The sequence below is a fragment of the Sciurus vulgaris genome (assembly GCF_902686455.1).
Source record: "Sciurus vulgaris genome assembly, chromosome: 14".
Lineage (NCBI taxonomy): Eukaryota > Metazoa > Chordata > Mammalia > Rodentia > Sciuridae > Sciurus > Sciurus vulgaris.
Window position 1 is genome coordinate 98,395,468 of NC_136475.1, and position 14,074 is coordinate 98,409,541.

Genomic DNA, 14,074 nt, shown 5'->3' on the forward strand with positions numbered 1-14,074 from the left:
TGCACCAGGTGTTGGCCACATGCTGTGAATCCCTGAGGCTGGCCTGCAGCCCAGTGCAGGACCACAGGGCTCCTGTGCCAGGTTGGTGGCCACTCCACGGTGGTGCCCAGGAGCTGGCAGACAGCCTGGGGATGAGGGTCCAGGTTGGTTTTGGGGTCTGGGTCATCTTCGGTTCTGGGGTGCAGAGTCCAAGAGACTCGCCCGGTCCTTGCCGACTCAGCAGGTCGTAGAGATGAGCAGAGACACTTCACCCGACCCAAGCCGACCTGCCGCCCGCACAGCTTTCTGCCAAACTTGCCCTGTTCCCAGAGCCTCCCACTGATGAGGACGGGGCTGCAGAACAAGGAGCTCAGCTTCTCCCTGTTCTTTAACTGCAATGATTCTGCAAGGAGCGGTGCCCGGAGCAATCGGAATGACTAAGAGCCTTGAGGAAGAAGGCCCCGTGGGATGCCACCACCCTCGGGTGCCCTGTCCCCCTTTCCGGTGTGGCCTCTGTGGAGCGAGCGGCTGCTGGTGTGGTCTGGAGGCAGCTCTGCCTGTCTGCCTCCCCATCTGTGCCCTGGGCCGTTACTGCCCTGCTGGCTTCTGCAGCACTGTCATTGAATTGTGAACAGTGGCCTCATTCTTCTTCCTTCTTGTTCTTCTCTAGAGTGGCCACGTCGGGAGGAAGAGGGAAGATGTAGTTACTGAACCTGACCGACGCTCCTGTGTCTCGCGGTACCCAGGTCGGTCAGGAGAGGTCCCGCTGGCCCATGGACACATGGATATTCCAGGAGCCACATGAAGGTAACGATTCTCCTCCTCTTTACGCTTCACGCGCAGGACAAGCTTTGTGTTTTCATCTTAAAAACATGTTACTTTGTAAAGCACAAAGGTGGGCTTGTGAACAGAGGGTTTTCTGCTCACAGGAGTGGCCACATCTGAGACCTTAGGATCTTGACTCAGAGTCACCCTGCCCTCATTGCTAGCCGTGGACCTAAGTGACGCTCTGATCCAATTTCAACACCTAAGCCATTCTGCAGCCCGGGCAATAAGCTGTCAGGCCTGGGGCAGATGCGAAGGCTGGGCTGCCGGGTGCGCCCTGCAGACCCAGCTCCCTGCTGCTGGGGCTCCAGGCCCAGGAGGCACCCTGAGGACATGAAGCAAGTCTTCGGGGCCTCGTTCCTTCACGTGGGTTCGTGGGCAGCTGTCTGTCACTGCAGACGGGCCTCCCAGTGCCATGTGGGTGCTGGGGGCCTGCTCCTGCGGAGCTCCAGGTGTGGCTGAGGGTGTTTGAAGATCCACAGTGATAGGCACACGGGACAGAGGAAGTCCCCTCTGCCTCTGTGAAAGCGCTGGTGGCACCGAGCTCATTCGCACATCTCCAGACCTCCCCTCGTCTGGCAGATCCACGACCCCTCCCTCCTCTTAGCCTTTGCAGTCACCACCTGCTGCCCCCAGACACGTCAGGGCCTCGGGAGCGCAGCTACTGTCCCTGCTCTGTGACTGGCCTACTTGGTAGCTTATCTGGGAGGCTCACCCAGCTTGGCCCCGTGGGACCCCCTTTCTACCTGAGGCCAAGGGCTTTCACTGCTGCCTTGAGCGCCCCTAGGTGCCACTTCCCGGTCCAGCTGGGGTAAGTGCTACTGCTCTCCACCAGGGCTCACCTGTGTTCTCAAGTCCTCGGGTGTGGTGTATCCGCGGTGGAGCTGCCGGGTCATGTGGATCCCCTGGTGCCTTGCTTCTTCAAGGAGACCTTGTGCCTTTCCCATAGCTACTGCCTGCTTTCACACCCCACCAACGGTGAACGATGGTTCCCATTTCCCCACATCCGCACCAGACTGCTCTTTGCTGTGTGTGTTGGGTTCAATTGTGGCCACCCTAATGGCTATGAAAATGGTTTCTCATTGTTATTTTATTTGCATTTCCCTAAAGATTGGTGGTATTGAACATATTGTCATGTGCTTATTGGCAATTTGCATATTTTTTGGAGAAATATGTATTTAAGTCCTTTGCTTTAACCAGGTTGGTTTTGCTATTGATTTACAGGAACTCTTTATATGTTATAGAAACCCTTATGAGATATATGCTTTGAAATATTTTCTTCCATTTAATGGGTAGGTTTCATTCTGTTGTTAATGTCCTTTGATGCACAAGAGGGTCAGTCAGTTTTTTTTTTAACATAGTCTAGTTTATTTTTTGTTTGTTGCCTATGCTTTTGCCAATAAACCCATGAAAATAAATTCAGTATCACCAAAGAAATCACCACCAAATCCAATGCAATTTTCTCAGGGCAATTGTTGGAAAGACTTTCCTTTCCCACTGAATGGCATTGGTACCTTAGGAAACCCTTTGGCTATGTACATGAGGGCCCCTGATTGCATTCATCTTCATGTCTGTGTTCATGATAAGCCTGAGCTGCTTGGATCACTGTAACTTTGCAGCAAGTTTTGAAATAAGAATATGTGAAGCCTTTACCTTTGTTCTTTTTCAATGTTGTTTTGGCTATCTATGGTCTCTTGAGATACCATGTGAATTTTAGAATGGGCTTTCAATTTCTGGGAAAAAAATGGTGTGAGGTTTTGACAGGAATTACATAGAGTCTCTAGAGCATGTGACTACATTTCCTGATCAAGTGGAAGCAGGCTTTAATTCTTTCTAGCAATGAATTTCCACATGCAATTAGAGTGTGTACTGTGACTTTAATTATTTTCATTTGATTTGAAAAACAACTTCAGATTTTTTACTCACTTTTTCTGAGCCTGTTATGATGAGCGATAGGAAATGTTAAATATAACAAGAATATGAAAAGAGTCGAATATCAAGTCTCCCCAACACTGCCCTCAGGATCAGAAGCTATCAGAAAAAAATGTTTGATTTCTCAAAATTCAACGTGTTGAAGGCTCTCTGTGCTGACTACCCACTCTTTCCACCCTCCACACCTGGCACAGCAGGGTTCAGCTCTGTGGCTCTGGTGCAGCTGGTCCCATGCAGTCTGACGCACTGGGGTGCTCGGCACCTGCTTATCCTGACTCGCATCAGAGGCCCAGAGGGGAGGCCTGGGTCCTGACCGCAGGGCCAAGCAGCAGCTGTGCTCCTGCCCGACCACTCGGGCTCTCCCCACCTGTGTTCCCCACCAGGCGTCCCCTTCTTCCTACAGCGCTGACTTCTAGTAGCTTCTCCACAGAAGGAGGACTGTGGGGCTCGCTCCCGGGAAGAAGCAAGAGTGCACAGAGCACAGTTCAGAGTGAGGACACTTTCTGCCCTCCGTGCCCCCAGCACCTGCTCCAGCTGCTCCAAAGAGCAGAGCCACACTCCACAGCCTGTTGCCCGCCCAAGACTGTACCCAGAGTGAACTCGAGTTCCATCTCTCAAAACCTACACAAATTATGTTCTGAAAGTGACCATTTTAAAGAAAAGTGGGTCATGTATCCAGAACAGGACACCTGCTGACATAGCTCCAACTCTGTCCATCTATGTCCTTTGGCCCTTTGGAAATTTTTCTAAAAAAAACAGCTAAATGCATCTCTAGACTTAGCCCTGAGCTGCCAGGGGCCTTTGCCTTTGGGCAAATCACCCACAACCTTGGTTTCTTTTTCTGTAAAATAGGGATAGGGCAATATGACGGTCAAGGGAGATGTGACCTGAGCCTGAAGCACAGGCACACACAGAGCTGAGCAGGCGGCTGGGCACGCGCCGGGGGTCAAGCCTGGTCCTGAAAGTGCCCTTTACCTAATTTCCTCCTCAGAACCCTGTGAAGCCAGCGTCCTCCCTATTCCATCCTCCTCCTAGTTGACATCTGAGGAAACGAGTGTGCAGAGTTAGAGTCGCTCTGTTATACAGTGAGTCCATGGCCCCGCGGAAGGACAGGGGGCCGTCCAGTTGAGGCAGGCTGTTTAATGTCCAGTCGGCGTTGAGGACCACTGTGGCTGCCTCTCCCACTTCTGCAAAGCCGTGGGCAGAGTATTCCTGTGTCTCTTCCTGTGACGTGATATTTGTGTGCCAACTGCTGCTAAATCCAATGACTTCACTTCACTGTGCAAAAGCCATCAGTGCGGCCTTAAGATGTCACCACACTCTCACATCGTGCCCAGAAAACCACCAAACAATTTAGAGTCACGTTCTGCCAAGATCATCCCTACATCGAGAAAGACATGCTTCAGTTGTTCACGGCGATCCGCTTGGACGGCTTCCGTGATCATTTCTGATTTTGTTGCTCTCCTTTATGACAATATTCATCACAATATGATGCTATGGAACATTCTGGGTGGTTAAGAGGGATCCGATTGTTGGAGATCTGACTTCTCTGGAGTTCAGCTTGGGAAATGCTAGAGACTTGATTTCTTAGGACTTTATCATCCTAGTCCTGGGCCACTGCCCTTTTGGAAAGTAGGGCACCAAACCGCCACATCTGCCTCCTGTCCTGGAGCGTAGTAGAACCACACGCCAGAAGTTTCTTTCCTCCTGACCAAGCATGATCGCCTGCAGCCAGTGGGAGTCTGATGGAAGCCATGGTGGGTGCCGAGGCTGCTTGAGACCTTGGACCGTGGCAGGGACTCTGCTCCAGGGCAGTCCTGCTGCAGAGGGTCCCCCTGGGTGCTGCCAGGCAGGGAGCACCTGGGAAGAACTCTCTGCTTGGCAGGGGCTCCTACTGCAGCGTGTGGGCCACCTCGGTGTGCAGGGTGGGACGCGGCTTATCTTGGGTGGTGTGAGGTGGGTCCTGCAGTGCTTAATGCCCCCAGTAATGGGCACCCCCAGCAGAGTGGTTTTCCAGCACGAGCCTCAGAGAACAGAGGCCCTTTCTCCTAGGTGCCTGGAGGTGGAACCAGGGAACCTTGTAAACCCAAAGAGGCTGAGAGAACCCCACATTTTGCTGAAGATCCACAGTCAGGTTTAGAGGAACAGCAGGTCCTTTCCGAGCTCATCAGACTCATTTGTGGGGGTAGTGGAGTGAGTGAGTCACAGCCGACCCCAGGGTCACTGGCTACCGGGGGTTTGAACGCCATGTCTCAGGATGAATGCAGACGCACACAGAGCAGATGCTCAGCCTGGTGCCGGGTGCTGGGTGCTGGATGCCGGGCCTCTGCAGGTCTCCGTCCGCTCCACCACACCCCACGCCTGCATCTTTGAAAAGCCCCTGGAGATGTGTTTCCTGCTGAACTCTGGGGTGGGAAGAAACCTGCAGCCTGCAGGCTTTCCTGGGAAACTGTCTGGGTCTGAACTGAGTTTGGCCTTGTCTGCTGTTTTCACGGTTGCTCCTTGGTAAGAGCCTAACCTTCTCCTTGGCCTTTGCTTTGGCTGGACAGAGAGACCGTGCTGCCTCATCCATGAAGATCCATTGCCAGTATGCTGGGAGGATGTCCTGCTCGAATCCCTAGCAGCACCTTTATTTGCAGCATCTGTAGAAACCTCTTTGCTTACGTCAATTGTTCCTTTTATATGTAGTTGGTCAAATTTTTATCACTAAAAAGTGCTGTTTTGAACTTTTAAATTTCCTTCCCCATAAAAGAAACTTGAAGCCTGCCTCAATACATTGAGCCTTGTACAAAGAGCTTTCTATAGATATCTGTTCAGAGCTGCTTGACCCCTCTGGCTCCCAGGAGAACTGCCACCGGTGCCTTCTGGTGGAGTTGTTCCCAGGCCAGTGGGCTTCCTTCGCCTCCTGCACAGATTCTAAGTGACCGCAGCACAGCCACGCTGACTGTGACCTTGCAGGGAAGCCCACCCAGAGCACACTCAGTGGTGGAGAGGAAAAGAACTTCCCAAGGTGGCATGAGCATCAGGTCCTGGGCTGCAGAGCTCGAACGTGAGGCTGTGGAGGAGGTGGGTCTTCTCCAACCCCAGGCTCTCAGGACAACGTGGAGGAGGTGGGTCTTCTCCAACCCCAGGCTCTCAGGACAACGTGGAGGAGGTGGGTCTTCTCCAACCCCAGGCTCTCAGGACAACATGGAGGAGGTGGGTCTTCTCCAACCACAGGCTCTCAGGACAATGTGAAGGCACGAGCGTGGGTGCAGGTCCAGCTCTAAGCTGCCCTCGTGAGCCCACAAGAAACAGCCCCACTAGAATATAGCAGGAACGGGTGGATTTAGCAACTTATTAACAGGCTAAATTGAACAACAGCCGAGCTGGAAATGGGCAAAGGGACGGGAAGACCCAGAGAAGATGCCATGGGTTTTCCACCAAAGAGCTCTCCCAGTGTCACCGTGGTAGACCCCAGCTGTGCTCCCCTGCCCCAGCCTGGCTCACCAGCCAGCCACCAGCACTGGGACACATGTTCAGCATGGCGATGTCCGCCAACAAGGCCAGGGGTGCTTGGGAAGGATGCGCCCACTTGCAGGAGATGCTTCCTGTGCAGAGTGCACACAGGGTCAGAGCAAGGGAAGGTGCTCTCCTCACACTGTCCAGGGGCCGCCCCAGCCAGCTCAGACTTCCCCTAGGTCCAAACCCTGGCTTCATCCTGAGCAGCCATGGTCCTGGGTGGACGGCTTGATGTCTAGGGGCCTGCTTTCCTCTCTGCGTAGCAGGACAGACTTTGTATTTGCCCTCACAGGGAGGAGGCAAGCACTGGGAGTTCTGAATGGCGCTTGTTTAGAAGGGTGGCTACTTTATCTAGTCTCATTTGTAGGAGCAGGATTCTTCAGACAACATGAGCATTCATCCACAAGAGACTGGTTAGATGTGTTGCACCATGTTCAAGTTGTGAAACCTTCTGACATTTTTAACTTAAGCAGGACATCATATAAGCCCAGCCTACCCCAAGCATATTTTTGAGCAGAACTTACAGGGCGCAAGCCCACATGTGCGCCCCGCTACTGTGTGGCATTTAAAGTCTCCTGATGTTGGAGGCTTGTCAGTGGTCAGGCCAGTGGGCAGGCAGCAGGGGCGGCTGCCTCTGTGGGAAGTGCTTGGCACTGGGAGGAAGAGCTGCTTCTCATGGCTACCTCTTGGTGTCTCAAGAACATGGCCCTATGCGTGTGTGACAGGTGTGTTCATGTTCACCACACACGTGTGGAGAGCCTGCCTACACAGCTGGAGCCAGATCTACAAAGGCCCAAAGGCATGGCTCCACAGTGGCCGTGGGCACGAAGGGCCCCGCACAGATACCGGCTGAGACACCAGCGGAGGACACCCGGGAAGCAGTGGGCGTGGCATTGCTGGTGCCAGCGCAGACAGCGCCAGGAAGGAGGAGAGCTGCTCCAGAGACCCCATCCCACATGCAAAGGCCGGGGCCAGGAAAGCCAGACTCCTGCTCGAGGAAGAGGCAGTCCCCGCCCTGGCCAGGCTCCACGACCAGGGGACGGGGACAGGGCCATCAGACAGTTGATTACTAGAGACTCTGCCTCCCAGGAAAACTAAAGAAGAGCAGGGGGGCAGAAGAGGACCATCCACAGGGTAGGGGCGTCCTTCTGCTTTGTGAGTGCCGTGCCTCTTGAGCAGGAGGGGCTTTCCATGACAACCTCTTATCTCTGGATGGGCTCCCTCGGGGCCCTTCCCAGCACGGCCTCTGTGGGGCGCCTCCCAGGCCTCTCCCACCAGGCCCCTGCGGCAGGTGATGCCGCCTCCCCACCTTGAGGGGCAGCCTGAAGCATCCAGGCACAGCCGCCTGCCTGTTGGAAGCCTGCCCTAGACACCTTGGTACCTGCACAGTGACGCATGAGCCTCCTCTGCCGGAGTTCATGGGGTGTACAGCACAAATCCCATCAGTGCTAATGGGCGTTTCTTGCATGAATCTGCCATGCAGGAAGGGAAGAAAGAAAAAAACAGATTTCTTTCATTCCTCAAGGGCTTCTTGCTCAAGGCCCCGTTGCTCAGCCTGGTGACTGCTTTGGTGTGTCTCCAGGCACCTTGCATTTGACCTGTTAGCCCTCTCCATTTACGTGGAAATGGACCATAAACAGGGTTCTGGACCCACTGAGGAGCCACCTCCCGCCTGTGCCCTCCTCCCTGCCAGCCCAGAGGGCCAATTAGTGCAACTGCTGAGACAAATTTCCCTGTGTCGGTGGTACCTGCTACGAACGTCACTGCTGAGAGGCAGGGATAGGGGACGCAGAGTCCTCGTGAGTTGACTTATTTTTAAAGTGACTATAGACACCTGTCCTCTTCAAAGTGAGAGGCTCCCTGTGAAACCAGAGCCAGCCCAGGAGGAGGAAGGCAGGATGTGCACTCAGGGATCAGTCACCACCCTCTCCGTCTGGGAAGTGCGGGTCCATCTACGACCTCAGGGCAAATGCTCAGGGGCCTGGAGCAGTGCTGGAGGGGTGTCTGGAATGCCGGCAGACATGGTGTCCTGCTCCGTCTGCGATGGGCCTGAGCTCATTCATGCGTTCACTCACCCACCAAGCCTTCCTGGCACCTGCTGGGCAGAGGCCCTGTCCCCAGTTGGTGACTGCAGAGCAAGAACCCCTCCCAAGCCTCCCTCCAGGAGTAACATGAGAAGCAAGGACCTCATGAGGGCAGAGAAGGACCCCGGGCAGACAGTTCTGCAGGAGGGAGTGGAGGCAGGAGACGCTGAGAGCGCCGTGCTCTCTGTAACCCGGGAGTCGAAGCGGCCTCTCACGTAATTCCTGCAGGACACATTGAGTGGTGGCAGCTACTGTGCCCACCTTGAACACGGGGACTGTGAAGCCAAGAGAGGCCAGACGCCCCCCTCAGGGACCCCGGTGATGGCAGAACTGGGTTTAAGACAGGCACTTGGACTCCAAAGACCACGCTCCTAAGTGTGCCATGTGACTTTCTGGGGTGACCCACTAGACAGGGACAGGATGAGGCCAAGTGAGGGCAGAATTGTCAGAGAGGTGTCCCTGGGGGTCCTGCACACAGGAGGCCAGCCACTCATGGGGGCAGGGAGAGTTTACCGCAGTCAGAAGATAGAAGTGACCAACAGGACAGGAGGGAGATGCAGCCTGGGAATTTTCTTCTGATCTTCGCAGTTTTCCTGAAGAAATAGCAAGTGAGGTCATCTGCAGAGAGGAGGAACTGGGAGACGGGCTTGGCATGTGGCCAAGAGAGGAGGTGGAGGTCAGGGAGTGGGGGCGGGCAGGCAGGCATCTGAGGCCGTGGCCCTGGGTTGAGGTCCACAGCAGCTGCACACTGACTTCCAGGCCTGTGCCCAAGGGTGTAGCATGCATTGGACTGAGGATTTGGCTCTTCCCGGGGACAAGTGGCAAGAAAGACGGCCCTGGCGGCTCATGGAGCAGAGAGCAGGCAGAACCACACCACCCAGTGGGTGTGATGAGGAAGGAAGCAAGGGCGCAGGGAGGGGGAGCTGGCAGGGCCAGCAGGGTCCGTGAAGGAGGTGCTGGCCCTGGTGTGGTTCCTGCAGAACTCAGTCGGGCATGGGAGAGAGCAGCTGGGAGCAAGGAGGCTGGCCCAGAGCCAGGAGTCTGCAGTGGCGAGAGCTACCTCCTGGTGGGCGGTGTAAGGGTGGACCAGGTGGGCAGGAAGCCAGTGGTGAGGCGCCTCAGGCTTTGGAGGACCCACAGGCATGGGGCATGACCAGAGCCTCCAGGAAGTTCTGGAGACAGCAACTGAGCCAGGAGCTGAGCTCTTCAGGAAGGGAGGTTTGGGGGCCTCCAGGAGTGTCTGATGGCCTCGGATGAGCTGCGGTTCAAAGCCGCAGAACTTTAGGAACCTGGGGAGAGGGGCCTGGAGTAATATGCGAACATGTCCCTCCTGCTTGCTGCCACAGGCACCGGGCAGCAGAGGGCTGCCAAGACAGCATCAGGGGGTCCTGCTTCCCAGGGGACAGGAGGCCCCGAGCTCCAGGGAGTCACGGTCATGCTTCCGAGAAAGCAGAGCCACAGTGGGCGGGAGGTGGGCGTCCAGGCACAGGGGTCTTGGGCTCCGGATGCCCCCAGCTGCTGCGCTCTGAGCAAGGAGCTGCATCAGGCAGATTGCCAGGCCAGGTCAGGCCTTTGCTAGTTCAGAAGCCCTCATTGAATTTCTGCCAGTGAGAATAACCAATAAGAAAATGAGCAATTTCACAGGATTTTCTGTTGTAATTTAGCATTAAGTCAAGGAACTAGGACAGGGTTCCTAGAAAATAAATCAGGGTGACTCAGTGCAATATCTGCAAGGTCGGGACTTTGAGTGCAGAGATGATACCAAGCACAGTGCGTGTCAGGCAGCCTGTGCTTAAATGGCCACCCTATGTGTTCTTTGGAGATGGACAGATGCAACGCTGCCCATCATCTGAAAAGTAGACCCCCAGAGGAGGGGACTAGAACCCGGTTGCTGGTGAGAGGGGAGGCATGGGCAGAAGCCATGCCAGATGCTCCCTGGCAAGAATGTCTCTTAGACAGTGTGTCTCTGGCACACTGTCTCTTAGAGGGAGGTCGCTAGGCCAGAGTCTCTGCGGAAGGTCCCGTGTGTGGTGGGCTGTGGTTGGCAGAAGAGGGTGTTCCCTAAAGAGTGGGTGTTGAACGGCAAGCATTTTGGTTAGGCTGCAAGACAGAGGTGGTCCCGTGTTGTCTCCTCTTTCCAGAATATCTATAGGAAACCAGCGACGTGGACCTGGGAGTGAGCAAGGGCAAGATGCCCCCGGGCCAGCAGCAGGGCGGAGGGGTCCACAGCAGGGAGCGAGCCGCCCAAGCTCTGCCCAGGAGCCTGCGGTGCCCTGACGGAGCCTTTCCGGTGGTTGGCCATCCAACAGAGACACAGCGGGGAAGACTGAAAGCACTTTCAGCATGGCCCACTCCTGGTCAGCACCAGAGCTGCCCACACAGCCCCTGGCCTCCCCAGCTGGGACGCAGGCAGGTGTTCCTGGAGGGAAGGCGGCCTCCTGCTCCACGCAAGGACTTTCTGCTGGAGTTTCAGGTGGCCTTCGTGGAACCAGTGTGGCGACTTCACAGCCCTGGCCAGTGCCTCTCACACAACCCGTGCCCACCCTTCTCCACAGCTTCAGTGTAACTCGAAATGTCTCGTCGCCAGAAGCAAAAGTATTAATGCACCAGGAGCATGTGTGTCCACCACCCACTCTCTGGACCTCAGGGAGTGCGCACTTTCACATGAGTAATTGTGCAAGAGCGAACTCAGCCTTCCAGAGAAGGTGGTGAGGTGAACTGCCGCGTGACGTCCCACCAGCCGGCAGTCCTAAGTACAGGGTCACTGTGCAGATGGCGTGGGCATCCGCAAGCCCACAGATGCAGACGCGGTCAGCGGCTCACGGAGGGATGTGTGGGTGGCGCGGATATAAGGATGCAGACGGGTCCCAGAGGGACCCTGCCCTTCAGGTCCTCTGGTCATGATTCCTAAGGAGCCAGCTGCCACAGCCACTACTCAGGGCTGACAGAAAAGAAAACACCAATATTTTTTGCAAAAATAACGTTTCCTCTTTTCCGCCTGAAGAGGCCAAGTGACTGTTTATAAAAGCATATTTCAATTCTCATCCCGGAAACATTGAGTTCCCACTTGACTCTGTGAGAAGATTCCTGTGTGACTGATGGTCCAGCATGAGCAACAGGTGGCTGTGTCCACTCCCTCGTGGGCAGGACACCGGGATGTGGCCCCTCCCATGCGGCAGACAGGCCCCACACAGCCTCCAGGAGGACTGTTCGCAGGGCCCAGGGTTGAGGCCTGAGTCACGCAGCTCAGCCCATGTCCACTCCTGCCCCGACTTCCACCTGCAGCCCAGGAAACCTTCTAGAGAGTCTGTCCTAAGGGTCATCAAACACACGTGGCACACATTGGGGTGCACGGACCCCGGAGCACTTACAGGAGCCCAGAGGGCCCCTCACAGCATCAGAGCTAAGGACAGACCTTCCAGTGACAGACGGACAGATAGACACAGCAGGACAAGGGCAGTGGGTTGAAACAGAAACACGGGCTGTCACCACAGCAGCCAGTGGGCACCTCCTGGTGAAGATGCAGGCCCACCTCCTGTGCCACTCAGGGCAGCACACACCCCTACACTCAGAGTGTACCCTGGTTCCTCTTTCTGCAGTTCTCCGAGCCACTTTCTTATGTCCACAGCCCCTCACCCACCTCTCGAAGCCAAGATGGGCAACGGCCACTGGTCCCTCCGTGTCACACTCCTTCATGAAACAGCCTTTGCTCTGGCAGCCCTCGGGCTCCTCCTCCAAACAGTGGACCCTGGTCATCCTTCACCACGTAGGTCAGCTTCCATTGCTGCAGCCAGAGACCCAAGAGCCACTTACTGCAGGAGAGGCTCACTCTGGCCCTCATGTCAGAGGATTCTGCCTGCACCCCACTGGCCGCCTTCCTTTGGACGGAGGTAAGCAGAGCGTCGTGGTGGAGGGCATGGTAGAGGAGGCTGCTCAGCTCATGGAGCCAGGAAGCAGAGAGAGAGACAGAGAGGGGCCAGAGAACAGAGAGGCCCACTTCCTCCAACTAGACTTCCCTGGGCCATCGATGGATCAAGCCATGGATGAGACCAGATCTAGTCGCTCCCCAAAAGCCCCACCTCCACGCACACAAGACTTTGGGGAGATTCCAGATTCAAACATAGCATCTGCTGCATGTCTTGTATGCTCACAAAGAGTGAGCAGGTTGACCCAGGAAAGCCACATTGAAGCTTGGCTTTTGTGCCCCAAAGCTCCTGAATTTCCATCAAAGTGCATCAGTTTCCTGTTGAGAGTTTCTGTTTGATATTCTGACAGGTAAAGATCCTGCGACCCTCCCTCTCCTTATCTATCATCCTGTTTATCCTGAACAAACCACATTTCCACGTTTAATTCAACTTTGGACTTTCCTTCAAATGGTAAACTTTCCTTTTTCTAGCAGTGAGGAAATGGAGGTTCTGGCTGATTGATTGGTTTAATGACGATTTGTGTGTAGAATATACCAAGGCTATACACAGAACTTTCAGAGCCATCACTGTGGACCGTGACACAGCCCAAGCCAGAGAGTGTGAAGCATATAAAGTGCTCCCTGTCACTTGTGAACATTGGTGAAGACACATCAATTCCCTCCATCCAGCAGGTACTGTTGACTGCTCTCTGTGGCCCATCGTTGGTCTCCACGCTGGAAACACAGAAGACAAAGCACATAACACAGGACCTGTGGGCTTCTGTCTGGCGCTGCAGGATGGGGTGGAGGTGGCAGAGCCAGTGTAGTCCCGTGTGACGGGTTGGCATACTGATCCTCCCTCACACCCCCTTTCTCCTCAGGGGCCACACAACATAGAAGTCATGAAAAGGGAATCTAATAATCAGTTTAGTAAATAATAGAACTTAAGGTGAAAGACCAGTGACTTTTCCACCAAGAGAAGCGGCGCAGGCGAGACCACAGTGTCTGTGCATGGCAGTTGGTGAGGTCCTGGGAACACAGGCCAATCCCAAGGGCCAACGCATAGGGCTCAATAATGTTGACTGGCCACATCTCTGAATTTATGGCAAAATGAACTTGAACCTCTGAAGGGAGGGCCATGTGTTGGTGATTAGAACAGGCATGCTCCCTCCTGGGGCTGGAGATGGAAGGCACGTGGCTTCAGAGGGGCAAGGAACTCAGAGCAGGAGAGGGGACCTGGCTCCTCGCAGGGGAGGCCCTGCACTTGACGCTTTTAACAGATTCAGTGCAGAATGTATCCATGTGATCCATTTAGAAAGGTGAGAAGCAGTGAGACTGAACACACAGCACCAACCTCACAGCCATCTGGTTAGAAGTTGAGGCAGAGACGAGCTTGGGTGGACAGGCCGTGACTGACCTGGTGATAAGTGGCGCCAGCAGAGACACTTCCCACAGCATTCCTGCAGCCAGCTCCCCAGACTCACACACTTGGTCTCTAATGTGATTGAAGGAAACCACACTTGTCACTCCTTCATAAGCCTGGGGACACACATGCAGCTCACAGACACCTTCCTAATAAAACTGCAAATCCCTAAGCTTACTGATATCGGTTTAAACAAGAGTTAAGTCCACTGGCTCTTCTTATTCATGCTTTTGAGTCCTTAGTACCCAGGAACAATAGTGACAGGTAGGTCGCTGAGACTCATAAAAATAGAAGGAAAGAACACAGGAAGAATGAGCAGTGCAGTGCGCTAAGACCATGTGCCGCAGAGGCCAAGCCGTGCACCTGCGTGGAGTTTGAAGCTGTGGTGCACTCCCATGGAGGACAAGCCCGTCCTGGGGCCTCACT

The 14,074-nt window shown here is 54.8% G+C and overlaps 1 protein-coding gene across 1 annotated transcript in view; it reads left to right on the forward strand.

Moving 5' to 3' along the window:
- Positions 1-14,074, forward strand: part of MYT1L (myelin transcription factor 1 like) — a 338,636-nt gene that overhangs the window by 164,806 nt on the left and 159,756 nt on the right. The window contains exon 4 of the mRNA XM_079110560.1: positions 650-786. The gene's annotated coding sequence lies outside the window, so the exon portion shown is untranslated. The remainder of the gene's footprint in view (positions 1-649; positions 787-14,074) is intronic.